The sequence below is a fragment of the Palaemon carinicauda genome, chromosome 8 (assembly GCF_036898095.1).
Source record: "Palaemon carinicauda isolate YSFRI2023 chromosome 8, ASM3689809v2, whole genome shotgun sequence".
Taxonomy (NCBI): domain Eukaryota; kingdom Metazoa; phylum Arthropoda; class Malacostraca; order Decapoda; family Palaemonidae; genus Palaemon; species Palaemon carinicauda.
Genome location: NC_090732.1, coordinates 26,110,110 through 26,115,538, shown reverse-complemented (window position 1 = coordinate 26,115,538; position 5,429 = coordinate 26,110,110). Strand labels below are relative to the sequence as shown.

Here is a 5,429-nt window from a genome sequence, read left to right as displayed (position 1 = left end):
ATATGGACGGCTGGTGATAGTAAGTACTGCTCCAGTAGGTATGTTTTAAGGGTGTAGTATGCTATTTAGGTGTGCCCTCGGTCACAAAGCCAATCTGAAATTTATGGGAAATTTCCTCTAGCAGTACTGCGAGAACATAGTCTACATTTGTGCTTGAATGAATTGCACCCTTAAATGGAAATTGGACCTTGTTGCGCTGAAACCAGGCAAATGTATTTGTACTGATGAGGGGCGGTAGTTTCATGGGTGTGGTATTTATAGAAGAGTCAGGGTTGGAGGGCGGCATCATTAAACAGTAAGATATAGCAGTGAGGGGGAAGTCTGGAAGGAGCTGGTCCTGCAGGGATCACCAATGTTGCAAGTGGGCCATTAGGTTATAACTGAGAGGTGAGGTGATTACAACTGACTTCTTTTCACCTATTATGCCACCCTGGCACTTGCATGACTTTTTTCCATGAATTTGTCGTGGGAAGTCGTGCCATTTTGGGGCACGAATTAGGAGACTCCCGCACTGTTCACGGCTAGTTCACGCATAATTCACGATAAGTTCAGGACGAGTTCACAAATAGTTCACGAGTACGTGCCCATTCGAGTCCACATTGACACGAACTGGCATGACGAGTTTCCGCATAGTTTGGGAATAGTTTGCGCATAGTTTGCGTACTTCCCACATTGGCACAACGAGTTTCCGCAATTTGGACGGTGTCGTTCCAACTTGGCCACACCGTATAAAAACGAGGCCTCTCCAACCCTTGGTAATTTTTGGATTGGCTCTAGAAGAGACAATATGCTTACTGTCAGAGACACCATTGCAAAGAGGAGAAGATTCCTATACATGGCAGCTGCTCTAGCCATTGTTGAAGACCAGCAGAAAAGGCTGGCAGAGGAAGAAGAGAAAGAAAAGGCAACCCCACCTCGAAGAAAGACACAAACGAAAGTGTGGGTCAAGGAATATTTAACCAGAATTCGCGAGTTTGGACAGTATGACAGTCTACTGACTGAACTCCACAAGGAAGATCAAAGGGGCTACAAAAATCATCTCAGAATCAAAGCTGACCTGTTCCAAGAGATGGTTGAGAAGTTAACCCCTCGCCTCCAAAAGCAGTCTACCTTCATGAGGGCACCACTTACAGTTTGACTCAAGCTGGCTGCCACCCTCCCCTTATTAGCCACTGGAAATTCTTATAAAAGTCTGCAGTACAGCTTCAGGGTTGAAGCAAGTACCATCTGCAAGTTCATACCCGAGGTGTGTAAAGCCATCATTGCGGTCTACAAGGACGAAGTGCTGCGCTACCCCAAAACTGAAGAGAAGTGGAAGGAAGTTGCTGCCAGGCTCAGTTCAGATGGAATTCCCACAACTGTCTGGGGGCTGTGGACGGCAGGCACATCGCCATAAAGAAGCCACCCAATGCTGGCTCTTACTACTACAACTACAAGGGCTTCCACAGCATTGTACTGATGGCAGTGGCAGATGTTACCTACAAGTTCCTCTATATGGATGTTGGGGCAGAGGGTGGTGTATCGGATGGAGGAAAATGGAGTAACTGTTCCCTGCATGATGCCGTTGAAGAGAAAAGAGCTGGAGTGCCTCAACCAGAACCACTCCCTAATGATGACCAGCCAGTGCCCTATCAATTCGTAGGGGATGACGCCTTTGCTCTCCTAACCTGGATGATGAAACCATTCTCCCATCGGTCATAAGTCCTACGATAACGCATATATAGATACAGGTTGTCTCGTGCCCGACGTGTCGTGGAGAATGCCTTTGGAATTTTTTGTCAAAGGTTCTGTTGCTTCTTGACAACAATGCATTAGCACCCCGACACCGTCAACATTATCACCCTGTGCTCCTGTGTCCTGCACAACCTCATCCTCATCAGAGAGCCACTAGCAATTTCAGAAGTGGACCGCGAAGATCCGGACACACATGATCTGATCCCTGGTAGATGGAGGACTCAGCAACACCTGCAGGGGCTGCTGTCTCTAACCGGCCTTCATACCCATAAGGATGCAAAGGATCAGTGAGACTACCTTTCACATTACTACATGTCCCCTGCTGGTCCTGTCCCTTGGTAAGAAAGAATGATAGTAGGTCCATGAGCTCCATCCACAGTTGTTCCATTTTTGAAATAAAGAAACGTTTATTTTTCGTGTGTTTTCTTTATTTTTTTGGTTTCTTTTTCTCTCCTTTTTGTTTTTTTTCTATTTTTTTTTTGTTTCGTTTCCGTTTTTCTTTCACTTTATTTTAAGGTTAAAGAGAAAAACAAGTGTTTTGAAATAAGAAAGCATTTCATTAACATAAAAACAGCAAACATCAAATATGTACAAGTATCACAGTCCAATTATTTATAAATGTTTAGAAGTGTCTCATCTCAGTCAGTGTCCCTGCTGGTTGTGGTTCCGCTGTGTGGGGATACCCGATGGACTGGTGGTGTGTTGAGTTCCTTGGAGGTGTAGAGGGATGAGGGTGAAATGACCTCTTCTAGGTAGTTCTCGACGGACCCCGTGGTCAGGACCGGGAAGCTGAGTGGTGTCACAGGTGTCTTAAATGTGGCTAACAGCGAAGACACTGAGGGTGTTGGCGAAGGAGCCTGGACAAGGGTGGCTGCCGATACTGAAGTTGTTAGTGAAGGAGGCTGGACAAGGGTGGCTGACGGTGCAGGTGGAATACCTGGTTGCCACTCCGTGGTACGGGGCCAGGAGGACTAGCCTGAAGACTGTAGTGACTGGGGTGGCATCCACATTACAGGTGATGGCAGACTGGCTGGAGGTTGCTGCTGAGGCTGCTGCTGCTGCTGCTCTGGCGGTGACTGCAAGGTTGCTGGTTGAGGCTGATGCCAGAACTGCTGCTGCTGAGGGGGCTGCCAAGGTTGCTGATGCTGTGGGCCTGGCCAGGTCACGAGTGGTTGTTGATGTGGCTGCTAGAAGAGCTGACGCCGCTGCCTGTGGTGGTGTATATGGTTGAGGTAGTCTATCTGGAAATCATGCCAGTAGTCCTCCGGGATGGCATACATGTGGCCTTTCAGCAGGCACGAAAAATCGAGTACGATCTTGTGCTGGCCGGTGTATGAGTGGTTGGGCACCAAGGATTCTGCTTTGGAGATGATCTGAAACATACAAACATTGTAACAATATAGTACAGCATTTCAATGCAACATATTGCACATGCCATGTCAAAAGCAATGGATGAAACTGAAATACAATCTGCGTGTAGACATTGGGATTTTCACCTCTTGCTCTACATTACTGAGGTCGTTGTGTGTCACCCAGGTGTCGGCGGTTATGGTGGCTGTCTGTGTTGTTGGTGGGCTGGACTGATTCCCCTTGTCCTTGCCCTTCCCGGTACTAGTAGATGCTTGGCATTGGGAACCCGTGGACCTTACTTCATCATCGTCTCCGTCGCTGACCATCACTGCAGCTAGCTCTGGGACAGCAAACTGCTCACTGGGGTCTGTCTCTCCCCAGACGATGTGTTGTATCAGGAAACTCCAGGTCTCCAGAATCTAGTCATCATGGGCACTCCTTTGTGGCTGGCCAGCTCCACTCTTCTTCTCCTTCTTCATAATCTTCCCCACCCTGGTTCTCAAGTTCTCGTAATGCTTTTTGCATTGGGCACCGGTAGCTGGAGGCTCCAGCTGGTCTCCAAATCGGTCCCACTGGCTGTTCTTGACCGCCACATTGAGCCACTTATTGTGCTTCTTGTCATAGAGCGGGGGGTTCTCCTTCACAAGGTCAGCCAACCTAAACTCTGCCTCTTCTGCCCAGCTGTATTCAGGGATTTCTTTCTTGGACACCCGGACCCTCTTCTTCTGTTTTCTGTTAGCCTCGTCCTCACTGGATGGCTGTCTCTGGCATTCGATTGGATCCTGCAGTTTCTCCAGGATCACGATATCGAGACTTGATATAGGTGACTGAGGAGAATTATCTCTATCAGTCGTCTCTGCATCTAGCCTGTTGGCTTCTGGCCTTCTCCCTCTTCCTTTTGTCAGCTTGGTTTTGGGCACGTTGTCTCCTTGCTGGCAACCTCTGGAATGGTGAGCAGTGTACAGGAAGCTCTATATATACCACCACACCGACGCGAGCGCCACTGTCGCGCAGTAGTCGTGAACTGCTCGTAAACTGTTCGTGAACTGTTCGTGAACTAATTGTGAACTGCTCGTACCATGCGCAAACTATTCGTGAAGTGCATAAATTAGTCGTGAACTGATCGTGCCATCAATGCGTGAAGTACACGTGACCATGTCAGTGGGAAGGCACGGCCACTCAGAGACGCGCGCATATTTGTAAACATGTCGTCAACTACTCATGAACTCGACTTGAGCTGTTTGTGAACTATTTGTGGCAGTCCATGACAGTCGTAGCATGGCACGCATTACCACGCACTGGCACACATCCTCCCGCATCCTCCCGACGAGGTCACGACGAGTTCACGAACAGTTTGTGCACAGTTCACGACCCGGTCGCGAAATTTTTCCGTGACCAAAATTTTGAACATTTCAAAATTCTTGTCATGACATGCCCCGGTATCACGACGGGTTTACATATACTCCACGCCAGTTTATGACTAGTTTGCGGATTAGCATGACTCGAGTCGTGCCAATGAGTGTCATAAATTCGTGCAAGTGTCAGGGTGGCATAAAAGTGAGACTATGTACTTTAGGTTTCATGTAAAAATGTCACAAAAACTTAAACAGCCATATTCATGTAAAGCATGCTTAAAAATGTTCTGTTAACAGTGAGGTGGAAAGTTAAATAAGTAAAAAAAGGGAAATACTGTTACGATACAGTGTACGAGCGTGTGTGAGACATGTATAGTACAAATTGTATGTTTTCATCCACAGCAACATATAACTGGTTTACTTCATAATAATGGATGTGCATATTATATATTAACACTTTTTCCTGTGAAAGGCCTCTCCCACAGACATCCTTTGGCAAAGGAAAACTTTGCAAATCAGAGCATAAGACTAAAGTGTTAAGTTAAGTATTGGCCATCAATGTACGCATATATTCAAATGTGTCGTTTTTCTTTTGTCGATGCTAATATAGGACCTCTTTAGCTATACGAATAGCAACAATGGTATTACTACTATGAGTTTTATTTTATAAGAGAGTATCACCGAGGGTAGTTATACACAAGCAAACAAGATGTAAAGAAACGTTGATTGACTAGTACCTCCTCGCACCCAGACCGCTGATTGGTAGAGTGGACGATAGAACCGTACTATATTGTTAACGTCTCTCATCTCTATTCATAATAACAATAAACATAAAATTATAAACCCTTACTAAACACAAATAGTTCTCGTATTTGATGAAAATACTAAGGATTACGCTTCCTCGCGGGTAACGAATAAAAGTTAATGTTAGGATATAGGAATTTCGACCAACTTCCCGTTTGATTTTTGGGCTAATATTTCTCATGGACA

At 46.2% G+C, this 5,429-nt stretch overlaps 1 pseudogene; it reads right to left on the bottom strand.

The window, feature by feature from the left end:
* Nucleotides 1-2,372: 2,372 nt before the first annotated feature.
* LOC137645145 (uncharacterized) overlaps nt 2,373-5,429 on the bottom strand; it is a 36,223-nt pseudogene continuing 33,166 nt past the window's right edge.